The following is a 21,497-nucleotide window of genomic DNA, read 5'->3' as shown; positions in this document are numbered from 1 at the left end:
ATTTCACCCATTTACCTCTTGTTGCATAGCCTATTTATGGGGCAGTAAAATGCTGATATTGCACCACATAAAATACTTCAGGTGCTCAATCGAAGGTGTCATTGTGGAGGAAATGATACAAAAAGTAGTAGAATATTGGTTGCCTGAAGTGAGTGATGGATCTCCCGCTATCGTTTGGAGTCAATACTTTGGCAGTCTGCTGCACAAATGGAGAGGATTTTCAGTTAATGCTTTGCATAGTCTAATTCACCCAGCATGTTAGGCAGAGTAGATGTTCAGTCATTGGCTGTGTTCTCCCACTTGGTGTGTGCACCTCTCGTGTCCACACTTTGAGATGGAAATTCCTCTAGTGAAGAAAATGCACTGCAGAGGTGGGAATCTGTGGATTTACCATTAAAGTGTCTTTTTTATGGTACTTACATCTTCTTAGGTGGAGAAACAGCTACTGCTGCAGCCACAACTCCACATTTGATGGAGATTCCAACTTCATCTTGGCAGAGAAGGAAAGGTCACCACAATGGCTAAACAATCATTTAGTGCTTACTCTCCGAAGTATGCCAACTGATCTACAATGGGTTATGAATAATATACATTCAACCATGTGGACATTGATAGACAATATGCAGTTCTATTTACGAACCTGTAATTGCAATAAGTCTTTTCTAAGTAAAAGTTATCAAAATCGTTTTTCCACAGACAAATGTGCCATTGATGCAAAATCAAGAGTCAATTGTGGCTACGGAGGAATCACCAAAGAGAGGTACAAAGAAAAAGGGTGCTGCTGAGAAGACGGCAAACCGTAAACCATCTGTTGCCTCAGCCATCTCCAAAAAAAAGGTAGGGTGCTAAGAAGAAGAGTGTTTTTTCAATTTCTGGTCTGTTGTTAAACAGTTGCAGCTACTTTGAAATATCAAAGTATTGACTAGTGTTGGACAGAGAAGTCCCTTTCATTTGGGAGTAAATGTCAAATCCACATAAAAACTACTGCCACAATGCCCTCCGTCATAGTTTCTATGTGGTACAATAGGTACAGGAACTTCGAGTTGGTTTTGCCTCTACTGACTTCCTTAAAGGTTTTTCTGTCTCAGATCACAAATTTGATTGTTTCATGGTGATAACTAGTAGTGGTTTAAGGCTCCGCCTTATTGAGTTTGTATCACCAAATATAAATAGATTTGACAGTGACAATTGTAGGCTCTGATAAGAGTGGGAATTGTAACAAATAGCTATAGCTCCCTGCGCCCACTAGTGACCGTGTAGATATCCATAGGAAGTTTAACAAAAGGGTTGCGTATATACAGATATCTTCAGTATCAATTGGGGGTATTTTCATAGAAATAAACTGCACTGTTATTTTTATTTGAATTTTTAAGGCATATATAAATTGGTATCTCATAATAAGACACGTTTAGAGGTGGAGTCTCGGTTAATAATCTATTACTAAATCTCTGAATCATACCAAAAGATCTCAATTGGGGTTTGAATAATATACTTTTAACCACATGGATTTTGATAGACAATCTGCAATTTCAATATGAACCTCTCCTTGCTAAATACCTTTTTTTAGTAAAAGATATTGAACTTGTTTTCCTCAGACTAAATCCCACTTACAGGCTTGTGTTGCCTTGCATCACCTTGGTGGCCTCATGGACATCGGAAGTCCTTTGCAAATCTGTCACAAAGTGTCTAAATATTAAGCTTTTGTATTTATTTGCTTTTTGATTTCTGCTATAAACATATCTTGTACTAGAACAACAATCATAGTGATTCACATCTACCTTTCCCGAACCTGAACCACAGCTTTAGAAAAATAGTTTTTTCTGCAAAATGTTGGATTTCCCACATTAAATTCCAACCGTAATTGGGTTTTGAAGCTGCTTTATGATAGGATATGTAAAAAGTAATGATTTCATATATAACAATTAACTAACCATGCATTGTATGCCACAGTGATATAAGACAAAATCCTCAAAAAATTTGGTCAGGTGACCTCAAGTAAATATTCATGAGATAGCAAATTTCAGCAATATATTTTCAGAGAGAAAGATAATTTGAACATGGCAACATTTTAAAGAAAATAGAGAGTAAATAAACAGCAGTTCAATTGTGCTTTGTGGGATATGAGCAATAAGCCTAAAAAGTAAAGTGATGAGTGCCTCCGAATAGTAGATATATATAACCCACTACACCTTGCCTGGAACAGCTCATGTAACCTTTCTGAAAGCCATATATTGTGGCATTGATTTGCTCAGCAAAGAACTTTAAAGAATATGTTCAAAGTGAGGTGTACTTATCGGCAGTTTTTAATACAAAATATGATTACACTTATGTAGCTGACCTTTGGTTTCTTTTGGAGAAGGGAAATTAAAAAAATCTGCAAGAGAATGGTTGATTTCACCCATTTACCTCTTGTTGCATAGCCTATTTATGGGGCAGTAGAAGGCTGATATTGCACCACATAAAATACTTTAGATGCTCAATCGAAGGTGTCATTGTGTTGGAAATGATACAAAAAGTAGTAGAATATTGGTCGCCTGAAGTGAGTGATGGATCTCCCGCTATCGTTTGGAGTCAATACTTTGGCAGTCTGCTGTACAAATGGAGTGGGTTTTCAGTTAATGCTTTGTAAAGTCTTATTCACCCAGCATGTTAGGCAGAGTAGATGTGCAGTCATTGACAGTGTACTCCTACTTGGTGTGTGCACCTCTAGTGTCCACACTTTGAGATGGAAATTCCTCTAGTGAAGAAAATGCACTGCAGAGCTGGGGATCTGTGGATTTACCATTAAAGTGTCTTTTTTATGGTACTTACATCTTCTTAGGTGGAGAAACAGCTACTGCTGCAGCCACAACTCTACATTTGATGGAGATTCCAACTTCATCTTGGCAGAGAAGGAAAGGTCACCACAATGGCTAAACAATCATTTAGTGCTTACTCTCCGAAGTATGCCAACTGATCTACAATGGGTTATGAATAATATACATTCAACCATGTGGACATTGATAGACAATATGCAGTTCTATTTACGAACCTGTAATTGCAATAAGTCTTTTCTAAGTAAAAGTTATCAAAATCGTTTTTCCACAGACAAATGTGCCATTGATGCAAAATCAAGAATCAATTGTGGCTACGGAGGAATCACCAAAGAGAGGTACAAAGAAAAAGGCTGCTGCTGAGAAGACGGCAAACCGTAAACCATCTGTTGCCTCAGCCATCCCCCAAAAAAAGGTAGGGTGCTAAGAAGAAGAGTGTTTTTTCAATTTCTGGTCTGTTGTTAAACAGTTGCAGCTACTTTGAAATATCAAAGTATTGACTAGTGTTGGACAGAGAAGTCCCCTTCATTTGGGAGTACATGTCAAATCCACAGAAAAACTACTGGCACAATGCCCTCCACCATAGTTTTTATGTGGTACAATAAGTACAGGAACTTCCGAGTTGGTTTTGCCTCTACTGACTTCCTTAAAGGTTTTTCTGTCTCAGATCACAAATGTGATTGTTTTATGGTGATAACTAGTAGTGGTTTAAGGATCCGCCTTATTGAGTTTGTATCACCAAATATAAATAGATTTGACAGTGACAATTTTAGGCTCTGATAAGAGTGGGAATTGTAACAAGTAGCTATAGCTCACTGCGCCCACTAGTGACAGTGTAGATATCCATAGGTAGTTTAACAAAAGGGTTGCGTATATACAGATATCCTCAGTATCAATTAAGGGGGTGTTTTCATTGAAAAAAACTGCACTGTTATTTGTATTTGAATTTTTAAGGCATATATAAATTGGTATGTCATAGTAAGACACGTTTAGAGGTGGAGTCTCGGTTAATAATCTATTACTAAATCTCTGAATCATACCAAACGATCTCAATTGGGGTTTGACTAATATACTTTTAACCACTTGGATTTTGATAGACAATCTGCAGTTTTATTATGAACCTCTCATTGCTAAATACCTTTCTTTAGTAAAAGATATTGAACTTGTTTTCCTCAAACTAAATCCCACTTACAGGCTTGTGTTGCCTTGCATCACCTTGTTTGCCTCATGGACAACGGAAGTCCTTTGCAAATCTGTCCCAAAGTGTCTAAATATTAAGCATTTGTATTTATTTGCTTTTTGATTTCTGCTATAAACATATCTTGTACTAGAACAACAATCATAGTGATTCACATCTACCTTTCCTGACCTAGAACCACAGCTTTAGAAAAATAGTTTTTTCTGCAAAATGTTGGATTTCCCACATTAAATTCCAACCCTAATTGGGTTTTGAAGCTGCTTTATGATAGGATATGTAAAAATTAATGATTTCATATACAGCAATTAACTAACCATGCATTGTATGCCACTGTGATATAAGACAAAATCATCAAAAAATTCGGTCAGATGTCCTCAAGTAAATATTCATAAGATAGTAAATTTCAGAAATATATTTTCGGAGAGAAAGATAATTTGAACATGGCAACATTTTAAAGAAAATAGAGAGTAAATAAATAGCAGTTCAATTGTGCTTTGTGGGATATGAGCAATAAGCCTAAAAAGTAATGTGATGACTACCTCCGAATAGTAGATATATATAAACCACTGCACCTTGCCTGGAACAGCTCATCTAACCTTTCTGACAGCCATATATTGTGGCACTGATTTGCTCAGCATATAACTTTAAGGAATATTTTCAAAGTGTAGTGTACTTATCAGCAGTTTCTGATACAAAATATGATTACACTTATGTAGCCTACTTTTGGTTTGTTTTGGAGAAGGGAAATAAATAAAATCTGCAAGGGAATGGTTGATATCACCCATTTACCTCTTGTTGCATAGCTTATTCATGGTGCTGTAGATGGCTGATATTGCACCACATAAAATACATCAGGTGCTCAATCGAAGGTGTCATTGTGGAGGAAATTATGCAAAAGGCAGTAGCATATTGGACGCCTGAAATGCATGATGGATCTCCCGCTATCGTTTGGAGTCAATACTTTGGCAGTCAGCTGCACAAATGGAGTGGTTTTTCAGTTAATGCTTTGCATAGTCTAATTCACCCAGCATGTTAGGCAGAGTAGATGTGCAGTCATTGGCAGTGTACTCCCACTTGGCGTGTGCACCTCTAGTGTCCACACTTTGAGATGGAAATTCCTCTAGTGAAGAAAATCCACTGCAGAGGTGGGAATCTGTGGATTTAGCATTAAAGTGTCTTTTTATGGTACTTACATCTGCTTAGGTTGAGAAACAGCTACTGCTGCAGCCACAACTCTACATTTGATGGAGATTCCAACCTCATCTTGGCAGAGAAGGAAAGGCCACCACAATGGTTGTACAATCATTAAGTGCTTAATCTCTGAAGTATGCCAACTAATCAACAATGTGTTATGAATAATATACATACAAACCATGTGGACTTTGCTAGACAATAGGCAGTCTTATTTATGAACCTATAATTGCAATGAGTCTTTTCTTAGTAAAAGTTATCAAAATCGTTTTTCCACAGACAAATGTGCCATCTAAGCAAAATCAAGAGTCAATTGCGGCTATGGAGGAATCACCAAAGAAAGGTACAATGAAAAAGGCTGCTCCTGAGAAGACAGCAAAGGGTAAACCATCTGGTGCTTCAGTCATCTCTAGAAAAAAGGTAGGGTGCTACGCAGAAGAGTGTTTTTTCAATTTCTAGTTTGTTGTTAAACAGTTGCAGCTACTTTGAAATATCAAAGTATTGACTAGTGTTGGACAGAAAAGTCCCCTTCTTTTGGGAGTACATGTCAAATCCACATAAAAACTACTGGCACAATGCCCTCCACCATAGTATCTACGCGGTACAGGAAGCACAGGCACTTCCAAGTTGGTTTCACCTCTATTGACTTCCTTAAAGTTTTTTCAGTCTCAAATCACAAATGTGATTGTTTCATGGTGATAATTAGTAGCGGTTTAAGAATCTGCCTTATTGAGATTGTATCACCAAATATAAATACTACAGTTTGGACCAGGCATATCTAAATCAGTCTTGTCCGTGTTCCTTTTGGGCACAGTCTGGCCCAATCTGACAAACCATATCCTCTCTGGACCAGCAACAAGCAACCTTGGATCAGTTTCAGGGAATCACTATTGATCAGCATAGAGGGTAGCTGAAAGAATAATACATTTAGGTTCATTTAAAAAATCCTCACATTCATTTTAATTAGAATTTAAAGGCATATACATATCGGGTATGACATAATAAGTTGTGTTTAGGGGTATAATCTTTATGGTGAGAGCAAAGGTCTATGACATCCAGTGGGTAGACATTTTTTAAATTAAAGAACAAACTTGTTATGATAGTTTAATTAAAGGGAAGCAAACATAAAGATATCTTCAGTTTCAATTAAGAAAACTGCACAGTTTTTTTTGTTGGAATTTAAATGGCATAAACAAATAAGTATGTCATAATAAGAAGTGTTTAGGGGTGGAGTCTGGATAAATAATATGTTACTTAATCTCTGAAGCATACCAGAAGATATCAATTGTGTTATGTATATTGTACATACAACCTTGTGGATTTTGATGGACAATATACAGTTTTATTTACAAACCTGTAATTGCAATAAGTCTTTTCTTAGTAAAAGTTATCAAAAGTGTTTTACCACAGACAATTGGTTCTATGGAGAAATTACCAAAGAGAGGTGCAATGAAAAAGGCTGCTGCTGCAAAGACAGCAAATCGTAAACCATCCAGTGCTTCAGCCACCTCCAGCAAAACGGTAGGGTGCTAAGAAGAAAAGTGTGTATTCAATTACTGTTTTGTTGTTAAACAGTTGCAGCTACTTTGAAATACCAATGTATTGACTAATGTTGGACAGTGAAGTCCCCTTCTTTTGGGAGTACAAGCCAAATCCACATAAAAACTACTGACACAATTTCTGGTGTGTTATTACACTTTTGAGGCTATGTTGAAATATCAAATTATTGACTAAAGTTGGACAGTGAATTACCCCTATATCTGGAGTAGCCAAAACCACATAAGAAACTATATAAACAATGACCTCCAACATTCTATCTGTGTGGTACATTATAGTTTGACTTTGATTACTTCGGTGTTGCTTTCACCTTTATAGGCTTCTTTCAAGGTTTTTGGGGTCTTAGATCAAATATGGGATTGTTTCATGTTAACAACTAGTTGTGGATATATTTTGCTGCCCTAATGAGACTGTATCACAACATGTAAGTTTTTTTGACAGTGACAGTTTTAGGCCCTGAGAAGAATGGGACTTGTGGCATATAGCCAAAGAGAAATGCAGATTCATTTAACAGGTTATTTTCATAAAACATCTGCACATTTAATCTAATTAGAATTTAATGGCATATACACATTGGTCTGTCATAATACGTTGTGTATAGGGGTGCAGTCTGGATAGTGCCAGCAAAAGTCTATGCTACTACGCTGGATGGTGCCAGCAATACTCATTTTGGTATTCACAGAAGGCACTTCCTCATGTTGGTATTCACAGAAGTTAGGAGTCCTAACTTTAGGACACCTAAATGCCTTCTGTGGATACGGAAAGTCATAAAGTTGCAATTTTTTTCAGTTTGGGAGTCCTAAAGTTAGGACTCCTAACTTCTGTGAATACCGAAATGAGTAAGTGCCTTCTGTGAATACCAAAATGAGTAAGTGCCTTCTGTGAATACCAAAATGAGTAAGTGCCTTCTGTGAATACCAATATGGTAGTACGGTTAGGATTTTGTCTTCAGTTAGTTCTGTGAATCGGGCCCAATGACACCCAAGGGGCAGACATTTTTAAAACTAAAGAACAAACTTGTGGTATACCAGTAGCTCAGAAAGATAAATCTGCTAATAATTACATAATTTCTGGAGATTGATTTCTCTGTTAGCATAATTCATAAAAACTATAGCATACATCCTCTGATTCAGCTTTATTAAAACATTCAAACAACACAGCAAATCAACTTGGTAAATGTTGGTCAACTGATTGAAATATTCTGTATTTGTTTTGTAGTGTAGTTCCTATATTCCCAATAGTCTCTGTGCATTGGAATAATATTTCCTCTAAATGTGACGTAGGACTTATGTCTACTAGGTCGCTATCGAATATATTAGACTTAATTGAGAGTGCCGGCTAGCTCAGAGGTCACTAGAAACTTTCTCGAATAAACAAGAAGGGATTAGTTTCTGACAACCGCATACACATGACAACTTTGTTTCCCCAAGATAAAAATGATCTTCAGAGTCGTGGAAACAATAGATATATATTTTACTCAGTCAATCGTGCATGCTTGGTTTCATCAGAGGTGCAGAGAAAATAGATAGACGGACGTTTTCAATAAAAGGATTTATTGAACTTTCTTCTTTCTCAAGCATAGGAAGTGAACTGCTACAATCGTAAAACTGGTTGTAAAATATAATGCATACAGTAGAAAGAGTAGAATAAAATAATACTGTAAGAGCATTTTATGGTTCCTAAACCATAAATAAATAAATACATTAGTAACAGAGGCTAAAAGTACTCAACTGGTGTTTCTAAAATATGCCTAACCCGATGTAGCTAACCTAAGCTTAGTACAAGGGAGGAAGTAAGTGAGGTGTGGAATAAATATAGTATTCTTTTGCCAAAAATCTGTTAAAGATTTCTCTTAAGGTCTAATCAGCTCCGTGCCTTGATTTGGAATGGAAAAGGTCAGGCTCAGGACTCGATTTCCCAAAACCCCGCAAGGGGATCTTGGAAACACTGGAGCTGGATTTCTCGGCAGGAGAAAAGACAGCGTCTCGCTCAGTGCATCTGCTGGAGGGTCGGCTTCCTTTAGCACTTGTAGTAGCAGGATGCGTCCGGCAAGTAGATAGTTGAACTGCTCCACACCACCGTGTGTTTGCTAAGGCACGTGTGGGATCATTTATTCCTTGAAGTTGCCGAGTTTGACATAAAGTTGGACATAACAACGTCATAAAAGAGTCTCAGTTCTTTGAAAACTCCGTGAGTTCTTGGACAAGTCAGTTCTCGAGTAAGAAGAAGTCCCTAGCTGCTGAAGCCGAGTTTTCAAGAAATCGTTGTAGATTTTCGAAACCAGTGGAAGTAGCCCTGCCATATTTGGACAGCATGAGCTATTTCTAAATATGGTTATGATTCTTATGCCTATATAAGTTCATAGTGATTTATACCTATATAAGGGCATGAATCGGGAAAATTACAATAGGGTCCTAAAATGGTACACCACAGTTTATTGTGACTAGACAAGTAACAAAAGTCTGAGTCCTCTACAAAATGGAGCTGTTTCAGATTATGTTAAGGTTACAAGTAATGTACATCAGTTGTCAATATCAGAAATGCATTTTTAAGATAGTCATGTTTTTTACCTGAAGGAGAAATTCCATGTTTTATTTGTAAAACCTCCAAATGATAGAAAGAGGGGAAGCAGTGAATATCACTCTACAATGCAAGAGCTACAAAACACTTATGAGATACTTGGATCCATGGCTGCTACAAAGAGTATAGGACTTCACAGCTTTGAATGTTGAGTCATTCGACTACCGTCATGGAACTGGAAATATTCAGTTCTATTGCTGCATTGTTTTACCTGAATATATATGAATATAATTTCTTGTCCAGTTTGCATCTTTCTCAAATTTATCAAACGATACTGAAGGAAAACATTACTCATAGTCCACAGCTGTGAAATACTTTTATCCTGTGTTAAGCTGCTCTACTGCATGAACTCGCCCTTGGTCTGCACATATTTCCAGCTTCCATGACTAATGCATAGATTGTGATACTAAATTAGGAGAAAGAAAGACTTTACTAGTGACAGACAAACAGCATGCTTATACATTCAAAGCTAATGTTAATCATGAATATACATCCCATACAGTAGCCATGCCTTGTTTTAATAATTTTCCATTCAGAAAATACACATGTATTTTACTAATACATTGTAGGACCTCTGTGGACCACACTGTTACTTATATATCTACAGTTTCATCAGCTCTATCAATAACTACTTTCAACAAGAGTAATGACAGTTTCTGTGATCAAAATACCAATGGGTGTGTATTAAAATTGAGAATTCATTCCTAAGGGAGTGTTGCAGGGATTCTGCGTAGTCACAGAAGTATGCTTGAGCTCACACAACCTTAGTAGGTAGGGCCTGAGTCATTGTACAATCCAAGCACCCATTAGCCCGGAACTAACTACTATAGTGACTGACTTTCTCGTCTACTCACCTGTAGAGGAACAAGTGATCAGACACTCTAGGACAGAGTACTCCCGACTCTCTCATTGATCGCAGTGAAAGGACACACTTTTTTGCACAAACATTCATTCTTCTCCACAATAAGATCCTAGAGAGACAAAAGAGAAGTTAGAAATGTTATTTTATAACTATCCCACTATAGTATGCATTATACATACAACAGTAAGCACACAAATATGATCAGCATGGTAAATAATCCATAAATCATAAAAGGAGCTGTCATTTTATAAAAACAGAGCTGCCTAATACCCCTCCCTTTCTACTGAAGTACAGGGATTATGTATCGGAAGAGCTCTGGGAGGTAACATCCGAAACAATGCCTTAGGATGCAGAAATGAATGTTCTACATCTCGGGTGTAGTTGTGATCTCTGCCTTTGGAAGCACCTCTCCAATTGTGTTGTTGCCAATCTGTTGCATACCTATATGCTAAAAGTACGTGTTCCCAAACAACAGCTGTATTTGCTTGTTTTGTCTAGGTGCTAGGACCTGCGCAGGACAGAATAACAAGGGGCAGTTTGTTTGAGCCTGTCTACAGTGCGCTGACTAAATCCCAAGGAAAGAGCAGAACGCAAAACAGCAGTAGATTTCATTTGAATGTACAATGCGGAAACAAGGCAAAATACGTTCGTATAGTAACGTGTGCAAAGCAGAGAGCTGCCTAAACCGTGCTCATGCTAACATAGAAAGAACAACAATGGGCCTGCATGGGACATTTGACAGGAGTTATATAATTGGACTATAAAAGTATATAACTTTGTTTATTTTATTTAATTTCTATTTGCAACTCTTTCTGAAATACTAGGGACACTAGATTACCTTACAGTCCCTGCACGTAAACCAATTCCTTGTTTTATAAACCTTAGTAATAGCCATTCACTATGGAGTTCTAAATATGCAAAAATACATATTCTATATTAGTTAATGACTCAAACAAAAAAGAAGTGCGGCTCATTCACAGAAAAACATGTATGTGTATGGGATATATTCTTGAAGAATACATTCATAGATACTTTTACATGTGTTTGTTGTTAGGTCGAAATAGTTAAGCTCCCTGATAAAGAAATTGTAAAAAGGCAAAATTCACTCTATTTTTATTTTTTTCATACAAATATAGAGTAAATGTTTCATTTGTATTTCTGTCTTGAGTGTTTTGGTGTCAATGCAATGTAAAAGGGCATGTATACAACAGTACCAGAGAGGAACTACTTTCATTATTCTAACATGTCTTTGTAATTAGGTCCTATAAAGTCCACATCTTTATTATTTAATATTATATTTTTTAACAGGGAGCAATGCATTTGAGAATTAGAGAATAATTTTGGCTTCTTTCACTGACAGAATCAATTGTCTCGATTTGCAAACATTTCACGCAGTGCATCAAGGAAAAGTACGGGCTGCATTGCGTGATATAGAAACATCAATAATGCGTCATGTTTTCAAAGATATGGTGCAGTTTTGCTGCCAATTTGTTTTTGTTCACAGTGTGCAGCCTGGAACAAATGAACATCACAGTAACTAATGTTTTTCTGCATGAAGGGACCCCTTTCTGAGCAAAGCCAATATTTAAAGTGTAATGCGAAGTATATCACACGTAGCAAAAGGATGTCACAAAGAGAATTAAATGTATTTCTTGATGATAAGCCTGGGCTGCTTACAATTTCAGCGCATTTCCAGATTTAAAACTCTATGTAAATGTGAGTATTGTCTGACACGAGGTTCTCGCACAAAATCCCCAAAACAAGTTTTTCAGGTGCCTCGAAGTAAATATTGAGAAGCTAGCAAATTTCAACAATATCTTTACGCAGAGAAAACATATTCTAGTTTGGTAAAATCTTAAAGATGGTAAGGTTTAAATAAAGCAGCTGAGCAAATTGTGTTTTGTGGGATATGAACAATGGTCTTAAAATATAAAGGGATGAGTTCCTATGAATATAATATATACGTCACCCACTACACATTGCCCATAACAGTCCATCTCACTTTTCTGCCATTCAATGTGGCACTGCTTTGCTCAGTATATAACTGTAAAGTATTTGTCCATTGTAAATAGTAATTTTCGCAGATTTCAAAAAACAAACCATGATGACACTTATGCAATAGACTTTTGTTCTCATTTGGAGAAGTAAAGTAAATATTATCTGCAGCGAAATGGTTGATTTCTTGTATGGATGTCTTGTTGCTTAGTCAATTCGGGGTGCTTCAGATGGATGAAAATCCACCACATGAAAGGCTCCAGCTGCTCCATCCATGTTGCCATTATTGAGGACATTATGATAAAAGTGGTCACGTATTTGTCGCCTGATGAGAGTGATGAATCGGCCAGTATGCCTGTGAGAGTCATTATTGTGTCCGTCTGCTGCACTCAGGGGTTGGACTTTCAGTTTAAGCTTTTATAGTCTACTTTACCGAATAGACATTTTGTCATTGGCAGTGATAGAGCGCGGGCTCACCTGCTCAACATACTCACCTAGGCCCAAATAACTATGTATATATTAAACAGGTAAACCTACACACTCTATTCAATTGGGGTTTTTACCATTTGTTTTTATTTTTACCATTTATCTTACCAATCCAAGTCACTGATACCTAAGTCCTAAAGGATCAAGGGATTTAGAGAGACATAGATAGCAATAATAACAGTAGAAAATCCTGCGTAGCAGCGGCCATTTTAGTGCAAGCGGATTATAGTTAGTAGAAGCACATTGACAAGCTCCCCCTAGATACCTGTTATGTTGTGTAATGCAATAATAATAAGACAAAAAAAATGTTAATTAGTACATTAATGTTATTACGAGAAGGTTGAGTACGAGCAAGTCACTTTGCGTGTAAAACCTTGCTCCATCAGCAGTGTGAGTGCACCTCAACTGTCCACACTTTGAGATGTAACTTATTCTAGCAAAGAAAATCCACTGGTAGAGGAGGGCATTTGTGGGTTCTCCATTGAAGTGTCTTTGTCCACGGTGCTTACATCTGTTTAGATGGAGAAACAGCTACTTCTGCAGCAACAACTCGACATTTGATGGAGATTCCAAATTCTTCTTGGCAGAGAAGGAAAATGCACCACAATAGTGGGTCAAATATCTGGCACTCAATCTCTGAAGTATGGCAACTGATCTACAATTAGGTTATGAATAATATACATATAACCTTGTGGATTTTAATAGACAATCTGCAGTTTTATTTATGAACTTGGAATTGCAAAAAGTATTTTCTTAGTAAAAGTTATCAAAAGCGTTTTTGTGCCATTGAACCAAAATCAAGTGTCAATTGTGGCTATGGGGGAATCACCAAAGAGAGGTGGAATCAAAAAGGCTGCTGCTGCGAAGACAGCCAACCGTAAACCATCTGGTGCTTCAGCCATCTCCAGCAAAACGGTAGGGTGCTAAGAAAAAGGATGATTGTGTTTTCAATTTCTGGTGTGTTGTTAAACAGTTGCGACTACATTGACATATCAAAGTATTGATTAGTGTTGGGCAGTGAAGTCCCCTTCTTTTGGGAGTACATGCCAAATCCACATAAAAAACTACTGACACAATGCCTTCCACCATAGTATCTATGTGGTACAAAAAGTGCAGAGAAATTTAGGAGCTGGTACCACCTCTGCTGGCTTCTTCAAAGTTTTTTCCGTCTCAGGTCACAAATATGATAGTTTCATGGTGACAACTAATAGTGGTTTAAAAATCTGTCTTATTGAGATTGTATCACATAAAAGAAATAGGTTTGACAGTGACAATTAAAGGCTCGGATAAGAGTGAGGCTTGTGGCAAATAGTGATAGCTAGCTGTTGCCAATAGTGACAGTGTAGATATCCGTAGGCTGTTTAACGAAAAGGTAGCAAAAATAAAGATGTCTTCAGGTTCGATTAAGGGGTTATGGCCATAGGAACTGCACAGTTATGTTTTTGAGAATTTAAAGGCATATACAAATTGGTATGTCATAAAAAAAAGTTTTTTTCAGTCTCAGGTCACAAATGTGATAGTTTCATTGTGATAACTAGTAGTGGTTTAAAAATCCGCCTTATTGAGATTGTATCACCAAATTTAAATAGATTTGACAGTGACAATTTCAGGCTCTGATAAGAGTAGGACTTGTGGCAAATAGCTATAGCTCACTGTTCCCACTAGTGAAGTGTAGATATCCATAGGAAGTTTAGCCAAAGTGTTGCTAAATAAAGATGTCTTCAGTTTCAATTAAGGGGGTGTGTTCATGAAAAAAGGCACTGTTATTTTTTTGGGCATTTACAAATTAGTATGTTATAATAAGGGGTGGAGTCTGGATTAATAATATGATACTTAATCTCTGAAGCATTCTAGAAGATGTAAAGTGGGTTATGAATAATATACATACAACCCCATGGATTTTAGTAGACAATCCACAGTTTTATTTATGAAGCTCTCATTGCTAAATGCCCTATTTTTGAAAAAGTTATTGAACTTGTTTTCCTCAGACAAATATGCCATTGAACCAAAATCAAAAGTCAATTGTGGCTACGGAGGAATCACCAAAGAGACAAACAATGAAAAAGGCTGCTGCAAAGAAGACAGCAAACTGTAAACCATGTGCCCTATCCGGCTGAATGGTAAGGTGCTAAAAAGAAGGATGTTTTTACTTTTCTTTTCCGGTTTGTTATTCAACAGTTGAGGCTATATTGAAATATTAAAGTATTGACTAGAGTTAGACAAGGAAGTCCACCTCTTTTTGAACTACATTGCAATCCATATAATACATTTAGAGCATTATAAAAACTATTTGGCACCATGTCACAATTGTACACCTATATACAAAATACAAAGTCATGTTACCTACTATGGTTTTTCCAAATGAATACATCATTTGTTGCCATCCCATTCATGAGCTAGCTGCATACATTTATCAAACCACACACTAAAGTGTGGGTTTTTGAGTTCCATTACTAATGTTGCAGTCTCTGCACGTGAACCAGTTCCATGTTGTAATTTACTATGGAGTTCTAATGAGGAGGACAAACATATTCAGTATCTGTTAGTGACGCAAACATATAACAAGTGGAGCCAATTCACAATAGCATATATGTGTGTAGGACAAAGTACTTAAGAGTACGTTTTTACATACTTTTGCATCTGTTTGTTTTTTGGTCCAAATCATCCAGCTCACTTATGATGAAATTGGAAATAGGGCACAAATCATTCTATTCCAGTTTTTTAAAAAATTTTGTTATACAAATATAGAGTGATTATTTAATTTTCATTCCTGTCTTGAGTTGTTTGGGCCCAATGTAGAAAGGAATGTATAAAACAGCACCATAGAAGTACTGCTTTTTGTATTCTAACATGTCTTTGTTATTAAGTCACAAAGAGTCCACGGGCCGGATGTATGACCCTTTTTTGTGGCTGCAAGCGGGAGATCCTCCCAATTGAGGCCTCAAAACAGGGTAATAGCATGTACAAATGCTATTTTGGGAGTTACTGTGGCCCAAAATAGCATTTGTGACTCACACTATTAGGAAGGGGCATCCTTCCTAGTAGTAAGTCAACATACTATGTACTAATGATTTAGCTGTGATTTATTATTGACTCTATCTAGTAATTTATAGCCATTTCTTTCATCTTAAGTGTGATTCCTTAAGTTATTTCAACTGTGGATATGAGGTTCATTGTTAAGTTATATTTCGATTCAAAATTTATTGTAAACAGTCAACACATTGTGTCTGCCAAACCCAAGGTCTTGATTACAAATTTGGTGGTGCTGTGGCGAGGCCCGTAGTCCAACACTATGAGTAGAACGTGGCTTTTCTTTTGCCGATCCCACAGTTGTGCCCTGAAAAGGCACCACAGTGGGACAAGCAAAAGCAGCTCCTGCATGGCATCGCAAATGTTGTACCCATCTGCATGCATAACCAAGGAGGGTACAACACAGGGGCCTTTCCATGGTGGCAAAAGGTATAATATGCTCAGCGAGACCGCAGCAATCCTGCTAAGCATATAGCTTTTCCCCTCTGCAGCACCACTGCCAGCGAGCTGGCCGTTGCGGTGCAGCGGTAGCTCTCCCACCGCCCGATTTACAAATTGGGTGGGCAGAAGACTGCTACTGCTGCCCCACCATGAGTCTGGCCGTTTATCACTGCCTGGCTTGCAATCAGGCCTCAAGACTTTAAAAGTCATTTAGTGGTGGGCCTGTAAAGAAACTTCTCTCAAATTCTGGCAGCTCCACCGCCCACCATGTTGACATTACAGCTTTCCTATTTCAAGTGGATAATCATGGCAATATGCTTGCCAAATATGACATGGTATACGCCAAGTGAAATAAATACCTGGAAACAGGCCGAATGCATAACCAGCCCACAGACGATTTAGTAGGAAATCATCTTATCATTATCCAACATTATGACCTCAGGAAAACAATTGGCATACAAAGGAAAGTGTCTCAGCACTGGGCTAGCTAACCTCGCTAACTTTAAAGAATACAAAGCGAGTAAAAAGCAGTGTCGCTTGGTGGAGCAACAGCATAGGAGAAAAAAATGATCAATGTCAGAATCACTACTGAAAGCAGACAGAAGATCGCATAAAAATACTGTCTGGCAGCTGAAACAATCATCATGACGACAAGTGGAAACGCATCTATGCATTGTTGCTCACAGTAAGAGCAGGGAATTTTGGAGGTATGTCAACAACCTCAATGGTGGAAGATACAAACACAATGCGGTACCCGCCATAGAATGGGCCGCCCATGCAACAAGGGTATATGTCGATCAGGATAAATCAAGGATAAAACCTGCGGTAGCCGAAAACTATAGCCCAGAAGGACATGAGAATGAGGCTCTCATTCTCAATGAAAAAGAAATCCTGAATACATTGTAAGGCATAAGGAAGGACAGGGCTCCAGGTCCCAAAGGGCTACCGGGAAGTGTTTTTAATGAAGATCAGGGCTTTCCCCCCCCCCATATGCATTGACTATTCAACTACTGCTACAAAACCTCAGGAGTACCAGAAACTTGGAAAGGCTTCATTCTACAACTGATCTGTAAGAAAGGCAACGCCTCACAGCATTACAGAATCGTTTCTCTACTAGACGTTGATGGGAAGGCATATGCAAAAGTGCTTTTGAAAGAGCTGGAGGCAAGGATAATAGACAAGCAAATAATACCACAATACCAGACAGGGTTTCGGCCAAACTCATCAGTCAATGGAGAACGCCATTGCATTATCATACTTGGCAACTAAGGCTATAGAGGGCGTAACCCCACCACTTTATGCCTGCTTTGTCGACTATAGTGCTGCTTTTGATGGCATCGACCGCAACATATTCTGGGCAAAGCTTGTGAAGTGGGGTATACCGAGGAAACGACTAGCGGCTATTATGTCCCTCCAAACGGGTACAAGGGTCCTCACTAAGCTCACACAGACAAATGCAACCGCAAAGATCTACAAAAACAAAGGGAAAAAACAGGGCTGTGTGATCGCACCAAAACAGTTTAACCCTTTATACTGCAGACTTGGGAATTGCACTCTTAAAAACCAACATATTTCCACCCAAATTGGGTCACCTCAGAATGCCCATCACGCAATACGCGGACGACCTTGTCATCCTGGACAAAACCAGAATAGGCATGAAAAGGGCTCTAGAGACTCTTCATCTTTATAACATGGAAACAAACTCCAAACGAATGAAAATAAAACCAAAGTATGGGTCTTTGGACATAAACCAAAAAAATCCCTGCTGAGCTCGTACATCGGCCATTAAGAATTGCCACCACAAACAAATATACCCACCTGGAAATACAATTCTCAGATACTGGTAGAACAACACTCCAGGCTAAAACACTGGAGGCAAAAGTGGCCAAGGTCATACATGCCCTATGCAAAATACACCAGAAGCTTGTGAGCCATTCAAGGGAGGGCATCCAAAGAGTAATACAAGCTAAGCTATTCCAACAATCAGCTATGGCCATCTGGTTTTCCCGGGCTTATTGTCCAATAAATTGGAGTATTTGTATAACATGGCTTTTAGAAAGGTCTTCAGGCTGCCATTCTTGAGAAGGCATACACTTGAGTTTAATTTACCATCAATGGATATATAGTGCAAAAATATATAGTGAAGCTGTACCATTGTCAAGACTACTGTAGCACTTGTGCAGGTGACAGGGGCAAAAAGGACAAAGAGCAGACCCTTCAGAAATATGAAGAAATATCCCTGTTGGGTGCGATGGCAATCTGTTCCAAAAATTGTTACTAAACAATGTGTGGATCTAATAAAAGATTCCGAAAGAAACAAGTGGGGGGGTCAAAGGGGAATTTTTAACGACCACGGTAGCTCAAACCCCTATGCCTACTGAAAAAACAAACAAGAGATACCTGGTCCAAATGATTGCTTGTGTGTTGTGTCGCGCAAAAAAAACGCTAGACCAACATGTCATCACTATGATAATGCTGGGTTGGAAAAAATTCCCATCAGCCCACCATCATGGTGGAGTATCGTCGTGTGGGATACATATCATAAATAAAAGATTCACCTATGGTCAATAGTGGCTGCAACACGAGCTGCCCAATTTCTGGTTGGTGGTCTAGTGTTTCTAGTCTTGCGGCCGTCAGGATGCCCAATGCACACGTTCCATTAAGGAATGGCGCACTTCAACTGTGAACGCTGAGGAAGTGTCTCCTCTGCGCTCAGGACCTCTGTAAGGAGTTTTTTGTTACAAGTGTGACATGAGTAGCGTCCGCTTGTTTCTGTAATTTAGTCTTCAAAATAATTTATCATTTGGAGGTCAAAACGCATGCGCAACGAGGGAGTGTTCGAGTTAGGTCAGCGTCACAGTGACTAAGTCTGTCTTGAACTTTTCAACTCTAAAGTGAGGTAACGTGTATACACTGGTAAATTCTGCCAGGTGTGGAAGAAAGAAAACGACTGAACCAAGGTACAGCGACATTCAGCTTGTACTAAGAGAACTTCATAGTGGAAAATAAATGTCAGTGATTGATTGTTTCAGATATAGAGAAATGTGAGGTTTCATACTTGGAAGAAGGGTTGATTGAAAACATAATGGAACTAAACAAAGTCGATCCAAGAATACAATTCACCTTTGAGATGCATGAAAAAACTATCAACTATCTGGATGTTACTATAATGAAAAAAGACAATAAATTTGAGACTACCTTAATCTCAAAAAAAACTGACCGTAATAACCTATTGGCATACCAGAGCTTCAACCCTCAATTACTTAGGCATCATTTACCATACTCGCAACTGTTGCGAGTTAAAAGGATCGTTTCAGACCCAGAGGAATTCACCAAACAGTCAGAAAAAATGGTTCAAAGTTTTAAACTGAGGGGATACCCGGATGTGATATTGAAAGAAGCCATAACGCGTGTCAACAGTTGCGACAGAAAGACTCTACTGTCAGCAACAAAAACAGTCGAGGACCCTAAAATAACATGTGCAGCAAGTTTTCCACTGTTACTCCACAATACCAACGTATTATTAAAAAACATTGGCCACTTTTACAAACAGAATCAGACTTCAAGGAGATCTTCAGTGAAATACACATTTTTGCTTTCAAAAGAGGAAGAAATTTGGGTGAAATAATCAAGCAACCTCCAAGTTTACCTTATGCACAGAAATTTAAAGGAAATATTCCATGCAGAAATTGTGGAAACTGCAATAACATTCTACAAGGTAACACCATCACCCATCCCATGCAGGGCAACAAAATCAGTTTGAAAGTGAACGCTACATGCAATACGACTAATATCATTTACATGATTAAATGCCCATGCGGCAAGGCCTATATAGGTCAGGCTGAGCGTAAGTTAAATGTATGACTGAATGAACATAAAAGCAGTATCAGAACAAGGGCATTAAAATGAGTCGTGGCAACTCATTTCATTGAAGCTAACCACCAGGTTAGTCAGATCAAAACTTGTGTTTTGGAAATAGTGGAGAAACGAGCAGATAGAGACAATAAAAAAACACTGTTAAAGCGGGAGAACTATTGGATATACAACCAACAGACTCTGAAGCCCAATGGGATGAATGAAAGGACAGAATTCATCTGCTATTTATAAATATTGTATATTCATATAGCATGTCAATTCAGGAGTTGAACATCCCTATCATAGAACAATTGATGTATAGTGCAGACGTTGAACATTTGTTTTAGTATGTTTTCCATTCATTTGGTTTAGTAAATGTGAGTCACTCAATTGACATTTTGTTTTAATGCATACCCGTGTTTTACTGCGGTTCAAATCTTTATTGTTCACCTTGAGGAAATTACTGGGCTCATGTGGTTATACCGCCCCAGTTATTATTAGCAGCGCGTAAGCTCATATCCTGTGATATTTAATTTAATAAAATGAACTTTGAATGCAATTTACATTTCACCATTGTTGTTCATATCTTTATTGTCTCCACATGGGCAACACTCAGTCCGTGCAGTTACACTGTCCTTTTAACAAAAATGAAGCGCGTAAGCCTATATTTCAAACCCAACCCCTACCCAACGTCACACGCCGATTAAACCCTGCGAGGGAACTCTTGGCAGTTACCCGGTTTCACTGTCCGGATTCGAGGCTTTAACGGATATAGGCTTTAACAGATAGAGCATTCCTAAGTGGTAAGCATAAGATGAAGCAGATTGAAGCACGATTCAAGCGCGTAGCGTATTTTTACTGACTGTTATAGTGAAAAGATCGTAGACTTAAGAATTAGGATGCCCTGATTCCGACTGGTAGTCCATGTAGACTAACTACTTGTAGCCACGCGCTAGCACTCGATTCAAGAGCCTAGAATGGGAGACTTTTCTAGATATGTTTAGTACACCTGATGGTGGTACAATGCGATATTACCTACTGTTTTGTGTAAAATGGTTAAACTGTCGTGCATTCTAGTATTAAATAGATACAGGTTTATAAACTCATAGCGCCTAGCGCACACTAGAACATAAAGTTGTTGAACAGTTATTTGAATAGATGGTAAACATCAATAGCATTAATCTTTGACATCATGTTTAAGTGTTTTGGCATAATATTTAAACTATAGGTAGAATTTCAGTAATTTTATTTTATTCTTGCAGATTTCCCTGATGAAGGCATTCATGCCGAAATGCATTGGAATGATGAAATTATGGAATTATATATAAGAATGTAGTCTTGACAATAAGAACATAATTCTACATATCGAATTGAAAGCAAAATCAAATATGAGTCGTATTCATGACGTATGAATAAAATACTTTTAAGATATACACTACAGTGTTTAATACTTTATTTGGAAGAACTTTTTCTGCAGTATTATAGCACA

At 37.9% G+C, this 21,497-nt stretch overlaps 1 long non-coding RNA gene across 1 annotated transcript; it reads left to right on the top strand.

Annotated features, from left to right (window-relative positions):
- The first annotated feature begins 6,610 nt into the window (after positions 1-6,610).
- LOC147725262 (uncharacterized) lies at positions 6,611-21,405 on the top strand. Its single transcript, XR_015310136.1, has 3 exons — positions 6,611-6,723; positions 14,671-14,802; positions 21,271-21,405. It is a non-coding gene; the product is annotated as an uncharacterized LOC147725262 (long non-coding RNA).
- Positions 21,406-21,497: the final 92 nt, after the last annotated feature.

Source organism: Lissotriton vulgaris, chromosome 4_1, assembly GCF_964263255.1.
Source record: "Lissotriton vulgaris chromosome 4_1, aLisVul1.2, whole genome shotgun sequence".
Taxonomy (NCBI): Eukaryota; Metazoa; Chordata; class Amphibia; order Caudata; family Salamandridae; genus Lissotriton; species Lissotriton vulgaris.
The sequence above is the reverse complement of the archived record's forward strand: the minus strand, read 5'-3'. Positions and strand labels throughout refer to the sequence as shown.